This window comes from Petromyzon marinus, chromosome 21 (assembly GCF_048934315.1).
Source record: "Petromyzon marinus isolate PM22_M1 ecotype Great Lakes invasive population chromosome 21, UKy_Petmar_22M1.pri1.0, whole genome shotgun sequence".
Classification (NCBI taxonomy): domain Eukaryota; kingdom Metazoa; phylum Chordata; class Hyperoartia; order Petromyzontiformes; family Petromyzontidae; genus Petromyzon; species Petromyzon marinus.
This window is the reverse complement of record NC_133687.1, coordinates 7,658,438-7,673,148: the sequence shown is the minus strand read 5'-3', so window position 1 is coordinate 7,673,148 and position 14,711 is coordinate 7,658,438. Positions and strand designations below refer to the sequence as shown.

At 52.3% G+C, this 14,711-nt stretch overlaps 1 protein-coding gene across 3 annotated transcripts in view; it reads right to left on the bottom strand.

Moving 5' to 3' along the window:
• The window catches only part of DAGLA (diacylglycerol lipase alpha), a 90,323-nt gene extending 77,359 nt beyond the window's left edge, over nucleotides 1-12,964 (bottom strand). The window contains exon 1 of one of the 3 annotated variants that reach the window (XM_032958006.2): nucleotides 12,822-12,964. The gene's annotated coding sequence lies outside the window, so the exon portion shown is untranslated. Of the gene's footprint in view, nucleotides 1-10,279; nucleotides 11,515-12,668 lie in introns of those variants that run through there. The other 2 variants (XM_032958005.2, XM_076068501.1) reach the window with 2 other exon arrangements.
• Nucleotides 12,965-14,711: the final 1,747 nt, after the last annotated feature.

Here is a 14,711-nt window from a genome sequence, read left to right as displayed (position 1 = left end):
CACACGAGGGGGTGGGGTGGCCAACACCACGCCCGGCCGCCTTTGTCTCCCCTAGTGGCGATGTTTACGCACCGCACCCGGTACTCATTTGAGGTTGAGTCGACCTAGGGGAGGGCCAAGGACCGGTTCAGGCAATCGTGACCGGTGGTTTGCCGTTAGCGGGAATCGAACTCGGGTCGCCGGGTTCGTAGAGCAGCGTAGCGCTAACCGCTGCACCACCGCTTCCCGCAATGCAGAAGCGCGCGACGTCACACGCGACGTCACACGACGTCACACGCGACGTCACACGACGTCACACGAGACGTGCCACGCGACGTCACGCGCGACGTGCCGCGCGACGTGCCACGCGACGTCATATGCGACGTCACGTGCGATGCGTTTGGGCTGCGGCAGGGGCATGGTGGTCAGCGGATTGAGGGGGGCGGATGCCCGCAGGGCACCAGCTGTGACGGAGCTCCTCCAGGTCACAGGTCACCTCGGTGGAGTCTCCCAGCGGTGCACTCCACCTCATGGACTCATTCCTCCGTTGCAATAACCTTGTTGTTGTTGTTTGTTTTGGTGCGGTTTCTTAATTTGTTTATTAACTTTAGATTTTTGCTTGGCAGTAGGCTGTACATTTGCTCAGTGTGTATGCGTGTACGTGCGTGTGTGTGCGTGTGTACGTGCGTGTGTGTGTGCGTGTGTACGTGTGTATGTGTGTACGTGCGCGTGTGTGTGCGTGTGTGTACGTGCGCGTGTGTGTACGTGGGTGTGTACGTGTGTACGTGTGTACGTGTGTGTGTGTACTACGTGCGTGTGTGTACGCGTGTGTGTGTGTACGTGCGTGTGTACGTGCGTGTGTGTGTACGTGTGTGTGTGTGTGCGTGTGCGTATGCGTGTGCGTATGCGTATGTGTGTGTGCGTGTGTGTGCATGTGTGTACGTGTGTGCGTGTGTGTACGTGTGTGCGTGTGTACGTACGTGCGTGTGTGTACGTGTGCGTGTGTGTGTGCGTGTGCGTGGGGAGCGGTAGTGTAGCGGTTAGCGCGCTGCGCTATGAACCTGGCGACCCGGGTTCGATTCCTGCTCACGGCCAACACCAGTGACGATTAACTGAACCGGTCCCGGGCCTCCCCTAGGTCGACTCAGCCTCAAATGAGTACCTGGTGCGGTGTGTAAACATTGCCACTAGGGGGACAAAGGCGGTCGGGCGTGGTGCTGGCCACCCACCCCCTCGTGTACCGTTCGGGCCTTCATAGGTGCTCGCTAACAGCACTTGCCCCTACAGTCTGTTAAGGCTATACGGGGGATCTTTGTCTTTGTGTGTGTGTGTGTGCGTGCCTTTTTTCGTGACGTGCGTAGCCAACGCGCGTATGTGGGGTTTGGTCCTCATATATAATTAATGTACAGAATTGTGGAATGCTTTTGGCACGAATGACACTGCTATATAAAATGTAAGTATTGTTATTGTATAACTATTATTATTTACGGTCACTGCATTGCGCGCTTTCAGATGCTGCTTCTGCGGCCGTCTGGAACGCTCTTGCTTCCGATATCGGGAAGCCACTGGGAGATGGCGCACTTTGAAATCATCGAGGCTGTAAACTCGCTTGAAATGTATGAACCGGTTCTGGACAATTCTCTCAAACTCACCGATACGCACTGACCGGCGCGGTGAAGTATGGTCAAACGACCACTTGCTCCCCCCCACCAACGACGGAGACGCCATGGGAAGGCTTTCATACAGCAGTGGACAAACAAAGGCTTGTGAATTGCCATTACTATTATTTATCAGTAATAATAATAATAATGAGGATCTATGTTCAACCAGGTGGAAGTACTGTAATGAGATGTTTGACCAATTCAATTAACTAGCAACAAGGATCTAGGATCTCGATTGAAAAGTATCTGGATTAGATCTAGAATTTTCTTTCTAACCGCTTTTTCGCGTTTAGTTTTTCGTCCTTCCACCGCGAGTCCGCGATCAGCACGGTTGCCTACGCACGGCGCGATAGGAGTTCAACGTCCGTGCATACCTGGACACATCTCTGCAAGTTCGATTTCTGTCAGGCTCACGGATACTTCAGCCGCGTTGTGATCAACGTACAGCGGCCGTGAGCGTGGAGTTGCGCATCCATAGCTCCCATCAGCGATGCTGCATGCGTTTTGTTTGCTTACCAGCCACTTAATTTCAGCATCTGCCCAGATCCGCTCATTCGGGGGCAAAACGAGCCGCTATCTTCCCCACGTGCCACGCAACACCCAATTATTTAGTCGATACCCCCCACCCACCCACCCTCTACCTCCATCCCAATCTGGCATTTTTCAATTCATCCCTCCCGCCAAAGCTCACCACCATCGCTGCAAATCTCTTGACTTCCTCAACTTACGAGCGGACGGCATCAATTGACGTGGCCCACGTCCTCCAGCGGGGCGAGCGCAATTTTGCACGGCGCAGCGACGGCGACAACGGCAATAATAACGGGAGCAGATAAATGAATCGCAGCATTTTTATTTGCGCCTTTCGCCCGAAGCGCCGCGCTGACAGCGGCACATTGCGGACGCTCGTGACAGCGACACCGGAGCCTCGCGCCGGATTTACCTACAACACTTGCCGGCGCGCGCAACAAAACCGTCCCAAGTCATGTACAGCATCTATTATTTACTCTCCGCTGACAGGTCACCGTGGCTCTATTCAGCACAGACCGTCAACCGTCAGCGTCACCGCGACCCCTCCACCTCGGGGCCGCCGCCTTCCCCAAAAACGCGGCAACGCGACACTCCCCAAAGCGCGAGCTCGCGGCCGCTCGGAGTCGCACGCGGGCGACTCCGGCACCGTCGCCCGCCCGCAGGTCAACCGAGTGGCTCTGCACCGCCGGCGCTCGTGCGCTTCCTGTTGGGCCCCCGTGCGTCCCTCTCCCGACCCTCATCCGAATCATACCCTGACTGGCATTTTTAAGTCCGTCCCTCCCGCTAAAGGTCACCGCCATCGCCGCAATTATCTTGATTTCCTTAACTGAAAACGCGGACGGCATCAATTGACGTGGCCCAAGTCCTCACGCAACAGCAGCAACAGCGACAACGGCAATAATAACGGGAACAGATAAATTAATCGCACACCCGTCCCTGGTCACTGCAGCCTGAGAGAGGGATGTTCGCATATTTGAACCGGGCCCCCTGGTTATTTCTCCCCGCCAACCTCCCCTGACCCCCCCCCCAATCACCCCCATGACCCCCCCGCGAAGCCTTCAAACAATCGCCACGATGTCCCGGCTTGTTGGGGCGGCCTTCACGTCAGCAGCGGATCGACAAAAGGGGGGGCTGCGAGTTATTATTAGTCATTGTACACCCCCGCTAACTGCAATCACGTGGTTCGCATTGACGGAGACAGAATGCGAACTGATATGTCTGTTCCCCAGCGCCTATTTATACCCCGTATCGCTGCACCGACGCGATTTTCTCTGACGAAAGCGGCATGCAGATTGCAATGTTGTTTGTAGATATTTCACGCCGGAGAAATGTCACCACAGTAGATTCCGCCCCCCCCCCCCCCGCTGGGCTGCTATGCGGCAGAACTCTTTCCTGTCGGCCTTCCTCTTGTCCCCGAACCCTTCTTATCCGCAGGGTTTTCGAGCGAGGGTCCACAAATTCCCGACGCCGTTGAGATTCGCAGACGCCTCGGAGGTCGCCAGGTGCAATTCCACTTTCCGGCACGGAAGTCGCGCGCGGTTGGGGTAAAGCGTGGGTAACGCCCGCCTCCGCCGGTGCACCCGGCCAGCGTCGCAGAGCGGACCAGATTCCCTCTCGAGGTCGCTCCAGTGGAGGCCCCACGATGACAGGGGCGAGCAATTTACAGGGGCTGCAAAGCGACCTTTGTATCGTGCGCATCGGAGGCGGTGGCCCAGTGGTCGGGGCGCTTTGCCATTAACCTGGCCACCAGAGTTCGATGCCCGGCCACGGCTAACATCAGCGGCAAAACGATATCCGAATCGGTAGCGGCCACCCCACTTCGCCAACCCGTGACGACCGGCGTGGTGACGATTGTGCAAACAACAACCCATGCCCGACGTCGAATTCCAGCAGTGGATTGTACAAAAGTCTGAGAATTATTAACGATTCACTCTTTTTTTTATTGTACCAGGTAAGGCCCACTGAGCTGTACAGCTCTTTTTGAGAAGGGAAGTGGCTTATCGTGTGAAAATTCATAGAAGCCAAATGCTCTAAACACCCGTTTCTAAATTTGGTGGCGAGATGTTAACTACCTCGCCTGGCATACAGGAGGTCGTGGGTTCCGTCTCGACCCTGAGCTTTGTATATTTGGAGGTGGCATGTTCTCACCATGGTAGCGTGGTTTTTTTTTCTCCGGGTCCTCCGGTTTTCCCCTCCACAATTTACAATCAACGTCATGCGTTTAAGAGTATTTCCCCGCTCTAAATTCCCACACAATGATCAGCCGCTTCGTTCAGCCATATTATCTGCGGACGCTCAAACGCACGGTGGTAACACAAACGCACCAACCGACTGTGCGCAGGCATGTGGCGGAGTGTACGCGCGTTATATACTTCACGTGGCCTCAAAAGCACACCTAACAGCCTGGCACAAGCAGCTCAGTTGGGGCCTTCCCTGGCGAAGTAAAGGTAGTATTAATAGTTGTGCTGTAAGCCGTGACGAAGCTGCACGGGTTCCTCGACAAAGCCTTGGGAACAGCAGCGCAGCGTGGCAGTGCTAAACTTAAAACTGCAACTGTGGGCCCCAGACTCTTCTGGAACTATCTCCCACGAGGTGTCAGGATCTCCGAGTCTGTGGCCATATTTCTAAAGCTCGTCTTAAATCTCATCTGTACACTTTTTCAACTTTTAAGCAACTGAGTAAGCGGCTTCAACCGTTTGTTAGTTTTTTAAAGTCCCACGAGTTCTCGTCACGCCGATGACTGTCGTTGTGTTTTGTACGGCACTTTGAGATCCTTGATGAAATCCGCTTTATAAATAGAATTACAGTAAAACCTTGGATTGCGAGGAGCATAATTCGTTCCGGAAACGTGTTTGTAATCCAAAGCACTCGTATATCAAAGCACTCGTATATCAGTTGTGATCACGTGACGCTCGGCAGTACAAAGCGTATATGTACTACTCGTATTGCAAGACCCTCGCTCGTTTATCAAATTAATATTTATTAAAAAAATTTGCTCGTCTTGCAAAACACTCGCAGACCAAGTTACTCGCAATCCAATGTTTTACTGAATTATTATTAATGTGCACCCGCTCGACAACGTGGTTAGAAATTGTGTTTATAAAACCAATTACTCGCTTCACCTGCGATCCTCTACCAACTACTGTATACCTGGCGAGGTAGTTAACATCTCCAAGCCACCATGATGTTGACAGAAAGAGAGACGCAGACTCCAAATATACAGCAGGCATTGACATGGTCGGAATCGCACCCACGACCTTTCTGTATACCGGGCGAGGTAATTAACATCTCAAAGCCACCGTGGCACCCCCACGCCTTCAGCTCCATCCGCGGTTTCTGGGACGCGGTGCCCTCTCTCGCACTGCTGCCCTCTGGAGCTACGGCACCTTCTGTCACCCGCCTCCTGGGACGACGCGCGACCCTCGCTCAAATGACGACGCTCGTCAGCGCTCGCTCACTTTCGCCGCGCTCTGCCGATGACCGCACCGTGTTGAGGAGGCCTCGGGGCTTCGTGCATACGAAATGCGACGATGACGCGTACGAGCAAGTTTCGCAGCCTCGTCCGCTGAGAAATGAACGCAGCTCCTTCCCTCTCACTCTCTCACGGCTGTCCTTTGTTTCTCGTGACAAGCCTTTACTTAATTGGTTGCGTCGGGTGGTGGAGGCTTTGACGGCACGTGTATACTTTCGCGATCTGTCCCGAAAAAAAAAAACTGCTTCATTACGGATATCGGTTGCGAAAGCCGACTATCGCCACCACTGCTACGTGTTAAACGGAGAAATGAACACGCTATTTCCTTGCCATGGTGGAGCTGACACCGGTGGACAGATTACAAAATTGAAGAACATTTCCGGGAACGTATATTTTTGTTCATGTAACGTGCCCAAGGTTACTGGACCGCCGGCCCCCTGCTTAAAAAACCTCGTTAGACGAACGATCGTTATGCCGTTGACAAATTTTTGTTTGTAAATCGAGACGATGCTGGTGGTGCCATCGCCAGAATGACCGATGTGAACCGTTGCCCAAGCATCTTACCCGTTGACGGAATCAGTCTCACAGGAAAGGTGATGGATTTCTTATTGTCTAAAGTCAGTGGCAATTGAGCAATGATTAAATAGGGGGCGCGGAGCAGAAACCAATCAATAAAACAATCACCGGTCGTTGGCTTTTCAAGAATTTGAGAACCATACAATTTTTTTTTTAAGCGCGGGGACATTTTCTTAAGGATTAAAGAACAAAAAGGGGCGACGACGACCTCACGGGATTCCGTGCGAACACTTTCAAAGAGTCGGGGGGCCGCCGATATGCGCGGACGGCCTGGAGCGAGCGAATCCGCCGCGAGGCTTTCCCCAGCGGGGAACAAATCTCTGCGGCGATAGCGGGGCCTCGAGCAGTGGCGACAGGAAGACCCCGACAGTGACGCAGTGAAACGACCGCAGCTCTTTTATGGCTACGTGTGCACGCACACACACACGCACGCAGCCGCCATTGGGCCCCAACGCCCTGCCTCTCAAAAGTGGTCGCGTGTGCGCGGCCGATGGACTTTCTCCTCACCAAACAAAGACAAAGGTGCGGCACTTCAATGGTTTAGCCCCTCAATGCTCTATGTAAGGAACGAAGCAGGAGGAGGATTTCTCCACAAATCTGGCTGTCCGCCTGATGATGCTGGTTGTAATTACCGGCGAAACGTCGTGCTCACATTGTAAATGTTGTGGATTGGCCCTCCGACACACCGGTGTTGCTGTGCCAGTGACAAATTGGCACGTTCTGTTTACGTGACACAACCCTTGCTAATTGGCCGTGTCGGGTGGTGGCGGGTTTAAAGAACGCGTTTACGTTCACGCGATCTAACCCCAAAACAAACCTCTATCATGGCCTTCAATCGCCTGTTCGCGCCATTGCTGGCAGACAGACGGCCCTCGCCTAGAGGGACATTTAAGAAAGGCCCTCAAGAGGGCGTTTGGTCTGCACTGCCATGCGCACCTCCGTCTAGATGTCTTGGGAGAACCAGAATCTCAACATGCACTGGAGGAGTAAATCCGATGAGCTACGAAGCACTTTGTTTGCACAGTTCTCCAGTACCGGGTGGGTCAGAAAAAATTCAAGTCAGAGACGGAAGGACCCACGGCTCCGCTCCCTAACACGTGCGACCTGCCGCTGATTCGGACGAGCGCCGGGTGAACAACGATGGTGGATATTCTTAGCTATTTTGGTAAAGTCACGTTAAAGGGAAACAATAAAATAATAAAATATATATAAAACAAGACTCTGTACCATAGAGCCCAACGCATATCCGACCAGGAACACATAGGCAGTGAACTCAAGCACGTACACCAAGCTCTTAAGGCTAATGGTTACTCCGACTATACAATCCGCAAAGCTATCACTCAAACCATGAAGAAGGACCCTCTTGAGGAGCCTTTCAAAACCATCACTTTACCCTACATTGCGGGGATCACAAAAAAGATCTCCAAAATCTTGAATAAACACAAGATCCAGGTCCGTTTTAAAACACATTACATACAATCCGTGATCTGGTTCCATCTGTAAAAGATGTGATTCAGGACATACAGTACCCTGGTGTCTACAAACTAAGTTGCCTCTGTGGTAGTAGTTACATTGGAGAAACCAAACGCCATGTCTCGGACCGCATTCGTGAACACAAAGCTGACCTTAAACACGGTAGGACCAACACCTCAGCCGTGGCAGATCATTGTTATAATTCAGTAGGCTCACATGACATTGACTTCTCCAAGACAGAGATTCTTTGTAAGCCATCTGGCTACCATGAGAGATTCGTTCATGAGGCTATCCACATATACAAGCACAGAGACAATTTCAACCGAGAAGATGGATTCTGGCTTAGCTGTCATTGGAAAGATTTGATAAACCATTTCAGGTCTTAATTGATTGTTCACGCTAACAGTGGCTTTCAGACAGCATGCGTTAATTTTTCGTCTCCCTCCTCCTCTTTTCAGAACATAGATGGACTCGTCCTTCTAAATAAACTGCCAAATCGCTGCCCGTGGCGCTAACGGTTTTTATAAATGAATAAATACAAACACCGTTTAAAAATAAATAAATAAAACAAACTTCCACTTCTTTCAAATGTTTCTTGCCATTGGTTTTTCACACCTGATGATGACCATTTGCGTTATGGTCAAAACGTCGTGAGAATTTATTTAAATTGTTTTATATATATTTTATTATTTTATTGTTTCCCTTTAACGTGACTTTACCGAAAAAGCTAAGAATATGAATTACTGCAGTCACGAAAGCTTTAAATCAAAACGATGGTGGAGTTTGCGAAGGTCCGAATAAACGCGGCCCGCCGCCATTTCGACCGTTCCCGTCGGGGGGATGGGGGGGCTGAACCGGCGACCGCGGGATCGAGAGCCCAGCATGCCGCCAACCACTGCAACCCGCGGCAGCGTCGGGCAAAATCCACCGCAAGGTGCAATTCGGGGGCACGGTGAGGCACCAGAATTGTGGGTGGCCGGCAGGGGAGGACTATGAGGCAGGGAGGGTAAAGCCGGATGTACCGGCGTTTGAGGACAGCTTGTGGTCAGGTATTTGGATGGTGATGGTTACAAATAGCCGGGTTAGCCAAGGGGCAGGGCAGGCAGGCAAGCTGTTCCGAAAGACGGCTGGGTAATTGGAAAGCCGAAAGGGTGATGATGCCCCGAGATTGCAATGTACGCACGCGCGTTGAACTTCGTTGGCGTCATACGCGGCCAACCGTGCAGATCGAGCCGCTTTGCCGTAGCAATGAGACATCCGCAGGGGCACCAATGTACCAGCCCACGAATAAACCCCAAAATACTCTCAAGTTGAGTTCTGGCCGCTGCAGACACCGCTGCTGTCTTTAGGGAACGATGCGCGTGCCCATTTCCTCCAAGTCCCCGAAAGGTGAGCCACAAACGTCACTCTATTTTTAAAAAAATTCAAAACCACAAGACAAAGATCCCCCATATAGCCTGTAATAGACTGTAGGGGCAAGTGCTGTTAGCGAGCACCTATGAAGGCCGGCACGGCACACGAGGGGGCGGGTGGCCAACACCACGCCCGGCCGCCTTTGTCTCTCTAGTGGCGGTTTACACATCGCATCAGGTACTCATTTGAGGCTGAGTCGACCTAGGGGAGGCCCAAGACCTGTTCGGATAATCGTCACAATGGTGTGGGCCGTGAGCGGGAATTGAACCCGGGTCGCCAGGTTCGTAGCGCAACGCGCTAACCGCTACATTACCACTCCCCACTCAATAATAATTATCACTCTATAAAAACACACACACACTCACATTTTTCCATCATCTTACAAAAGCAGAATCAGTACCCAAGGGTTTGATCTTCCACGAAGCTCATTTGTCCACCCGAAATCGCAACCACTGAACAAACCAAGGCAGGTAGTTGCGGATTTACCAGATGCACAAATGTAAAATTAAAAGCTCTACAGTAGTGGTGGTGGTGGTGGTGCGACTGTGGCCAAACAGAACAGACCGTAGAGTACAACGTGCAACGACGCAACGCCCCGATCCACAAATACGAAGGAGACATCGCAGCGATGCACTCCGCTGCTCTTGACGCGGTTATCTGGGCTTGACAGCCTTGAATGTGAAATTGTGGTCTATTGCTCTGCATCCACGTCAGCAGCCGTGAGACAAGAATAAGCAGTATCAGCAACCACAAGAAAGCCTGACAAGATTTACAATCCACGGGCGGGCATATAGCCACGCTCATTTTGACTGGCCGGGGTTCGAGGTAACCGATTGCAACACTTTCAACACCTTGAGGGCAGCGCTAAGCCCGCGTTACCAGGGCTGCCTGCTCACCACCGTTAACTCCCGACGTAAGGGGGCAAATCCATCTTGCAGACACGCCCGAGAGATGACGGTGGGCCGAGTCAACCTCCAAAGGGCATCGATCTCACGACCGTCCAGTTGCGAGTTGAGCGCTTCGCCGCGGCTCCACTCAAGCATCGTAATCGGCAGGAATCACGAAAGCCACACTCACTCACGGCCCGATGCGTGAACGTGTTTTCAGTCGTTTACACCGTCGCCACCTTACGCGTTCCTCAATCGCGTTTACGCAATCAACAATGCGAGATTGTTACCTCATTAAGCGAGATGTTAACGGCCTCGCCCGGTATACGGGAAGTCGTGGGTTCAATCCCAACCCTGACGCCTGCTGTATATTTGGAGTTTGCGTGTCTCTCTCTCTCCCTGTGGTCGCGTGGAATTTTTTTCGGGTCCTCCGGTTTTTCCCTCAAACATTCGGAATCGACGTCACGCGTTCAGAGCGTTTGGCTGCTCTACATTTCCACGTGATGACAGGCCACTTCACCGAGCAATCATTTGTGGCCAGGTCACTTCTGAAACAGAGAGATATATAGCTCAGTGGGCGTTACCTGGTAAAATATTAAAAAATATATATTTATGCTGCCCGTGGTGACAGATGACCGCGAAACGCACACGGCGGAGGAAACACAATGGTGAAAACGGTCCCGGCGAGATGCGCGCGCTCGAAGTTCCTCGAAGCGAAACTCACGCGTTTCGAGGACGAACACACGAACGCGGCATCACGACAACGGTGCGGTGTTTCCGTCGCACAAACCACGCTCGCCTCGAACCGGACGTCGAACCCACTCGGCGACGGGCGCCGCATTTTGCCTCCAAAAGTTACGGGCCCCCCCGCAGTGGAATAGCAACGGCTCAAAAGATGGTGCGCAATCCCGACGAACGGGGGCCGATGAATGGGGCGCTTTATTCCGGTGCGCACGTGGTGGCAATATGGATTAGATCTGCACGGGGGCTGCGGGCTGTTCGGTTTTAGAGCAATCCCAGCCTTCGCGCCCGGGCAGTGGGGAAAAAAGTGGCAGCTGACAACGATGGGTTTTCAGTTGCGACAGCGCAGACGACAATGACAGCCTTCAGACAAGTCAGGGCCCCGACTGTACCGCGTAAGCTCGGGCCACTTTCACCGTCTGCGCCGAAGGAAGTGCTAATTTAATGCACGAAAATCGAACGCAGCCAGACGGGTCAATGAACGCGCGCTTACAAACGCACCCAAAACGCACGAGGATGCCATTGCACACAGTGGACACTCCTTGCATGAGCTCCGTTGCAGGAAGGTTCGTGCAATCCTTTGGTGAAATGGCATCAACAATAACTAACAAAAAATCCCACAAGCAAAAAAAAACCTGATTCCTCGTTCAATTCATAACGTCCTTTCCCATCCTAAAAGAAGCAAATGCTTCTAAAATGACGTACGCCACCCTCCCCCCCTCTGTCATATATCTTCCGACTAACGTCACCAGACACCGCCCTGAAAACCTACCAAACGCCACTTACAACACTGGAGTGAATTATAAAACACAAAATAAATGCAAGCCCCCCCCCCCCCTATTATTCACACGGCGCTGTGCATCTTCATGCAGCCCTTACTCCATCAGATGACATCCATGCATCATTGTCCAGGGCCGGCTGTCCATTAGCACCTGTCACCTCGACCACCCGGTCGGCCACCCAACCAGCCAGTCAGCCACACGCCCAGTCAACCCACACTACGCCACATCGCCACCCAGTCAACCAAATCACACAGCCACATAACCACCCATCCAGCTGGAAAGCCAGCCACCTAACCACACAGCCACATAACCACACAGCCACATCACCACACAGCCAACCAAACCACCTAGCCACCTAACCACACAGCCACCTAACCACACAGCCACCTAACCACACAGCCAACCAAACCACCCAGCCACCTAACCACCCATCCAGCCAACCAACTACACACAAAAGCGCACAACCACCCAGCCATCTGACCACCCAACTACCCACCCAGCCACCGAACCATCCAGACAACCAATCACCCACCAATCCACACAGCTACCTAACCACATGGTGACATAACCACCCAACGTACACACCCAGCCACCCACTCACCCAGCCACCCACTCACCCAGCCACCCACTCACCCAGCCACCCACTCAGCCAGCCACCCACTCACCCAGCCACCCACTCACCCAGCCACCCACTCACCCAGCCACCCACTCACCCAGCCACCCACTCACCCAGCCACCCACTCACCCAGCCACCCACTCACCTAACCACCCAACGTCCCCAATCGTTCATCCAACAACCCAACCCGGTGGTCTGACACACACCGCTGGCTGATGATGAGAGCGTTAAGAACATCCAACATGAACCCACCCAGTGTCCAACAGTGCTGAATTGACGACGATGATGGTGAGGATGATAGGTGTCACGATAATGATATCTACATTAAATTGAAGATGTAAAAAAAATCCACCCACTCACCAAACCAGGAGTGTAAGAAACAACACAGGGCTGAATGATGCTGATGATGACGACGACGACTGATGACAATAATGAAACGACGACGACAACGATGATGATGATGATGATATTGATCACGAATATTACAGCTTGACAGTTTTAATGTAAAACTGTCCACCCACACCCATCCACCCCACTCACTGTCACACGGTGCTGCTGAGGCTGCTGCTGCTGCTGCAACGACGCCGCCGTGAACGACCACGCAAACCCAGCACCGCCACACACAGCCGCCTCGCTCACGCACGCTGGCTCTCGGCGAAAGAACCACGGGCGCAAGGAAGGCTCTCTGCTCACTCGCCAATGGCCGTGTCCGTGGCTCTCTCTGCGCCGCTCAGGTAGCGCGCCGCCGCCGCCTCCGCCTCCTCCTCCTCCTCTATTCGCGCGTCCGCTCACGATCTCGCTCAAAAATCGCAGCGCGGATAAGCGCCGGGTTTGTAAAGCGCAGCGCGGATAAGCGCCGGGGTTTGTAAATCGCAGCGCGGATAAGCGCCGGGTTTGTAAATAGCAGCGCGAATAAGGGCATGGTTTATAAATCGCACCGCAGATAAGTGCACGGTTTGTAAATCGCAGCGCAGATACGTACACGGTTTGTAAATCTCAACGCGGATAAGCGCCGGGTTTGCAAATCGCAGCGCGGACAAGGGTATGGTTTGTAAATCGCAGCGCGGATAAGTGCACGGTTTGTAAATCTCAGCGCGGATAAGCACCGGGTTTGTAAATCGCAGCGCGGTTAAGGGTATGGTTTGTAAATCGCAGCGCGGATAAGCGTTGGGCTTGTAAATCGCAGCGCGGATAAGCTCCAGGTTTATAAATCGCAGCGCGGATAAGCGTCGGGTTTGTAAATCGTAGAGCGGATAAGCGCCGGGTTTGTAAATTGCAGCGCGGATAAGCGCCTGGTTTTGTTGATCACCGAACGGATAAGCCGCCGGGTTTGCAAATCCCAGGGCGGATAAACGTGGTGTTTGTAAATCACAGCGCGAATAAGTGTTGGCTTTGTAAGTCCCGGCGCGGGTAAGCGGGGATTATTTATAAACCATAGCTTATATAAGAATGACTAAATCACGTCACGAATAAGTATTTGTAAATCCCATTGCGGATAGGCGCGGGGTTTGTTATTCATAACGCGGATAAGATGGGTGTTTGTAAATCCCAACATTTATGAGCTCTTCGTGGATCATCGAGGGCTTTGTGAATCGTAGCGCGGATAAGCAGGAGCGCGGCCCTGATTGGGCGTAGCTGCGCGCGGGGACCAGCCAATGGCGTCGAACGCTGCACGATCATTATAATTTATGTAAATCGAATGCAAATATATGGCACGGTTAAATTCGATTCAAATTTTTCACTGCAGCGATATCCATTGTTGTACAGCACTTACGACACGTCTATGTTCCCTACCTCGTTCCCGCCCCCTGTGAAAACAGACGCTGAAACATCATCGCCTCTTCCTCCCTATCATCTCTCCTGACCTCTGTGCTCCAATTTCTACAGTCCGTGTCCATCCTGATTATCTTTGTTTATCGATCTGTCTCTTTATATCTTCCCTTTCCTGGTCCTTTTATTTTTCCATTTGTTGCGCCCTTGTACGTTGAACTTCTTTCGCGCCGTACGTAGCCAACCGCACTAACCGCGGGGGAAGGACAGCAAACTAGACACGAAAAGCAATTCTAAAGAAATTACTTTTCAGTATAGATTATTTAAAAGTGCACAACTCCAGTGGCTTACTAATCGGAAGAGCATTCCACATGGCCGCAGAAGCGCATTTGAAAGCACGCGACGCAGTGACCATCTTTGTTCGGTGGCGAGCCAAAAGCTGCTGCTAAAGAAATGAGTTTTCCATTTAGATCCAATCTAAATCCTTTTCAATTTATATTCTAGACCATTGACCCTTCACCCCTTCCTTTGGTGCGCCACGGGTCCCACAGTTGCTAGTTAACTGAATTGATCAAACATCCCATTGCAGGACCTCCACCTGAAAAAGGCCCAGTAAGGATTTCCTGGTTGCATATAGAGCCTTATTATTCCCACTGATAAGTAATAGTAACGGTAATTCACAAGCCTTTGTCCGTCCACTGTCGGATGAAAGCCTGCCCATGTCTCCGTCGTGGGGGGGGGGGAAGGGGGTGGTGGTTGTTTGACCATACTTCACCACGCCGGTCAGGGCGCGTCGGCGAGGGTGAAAGAGTG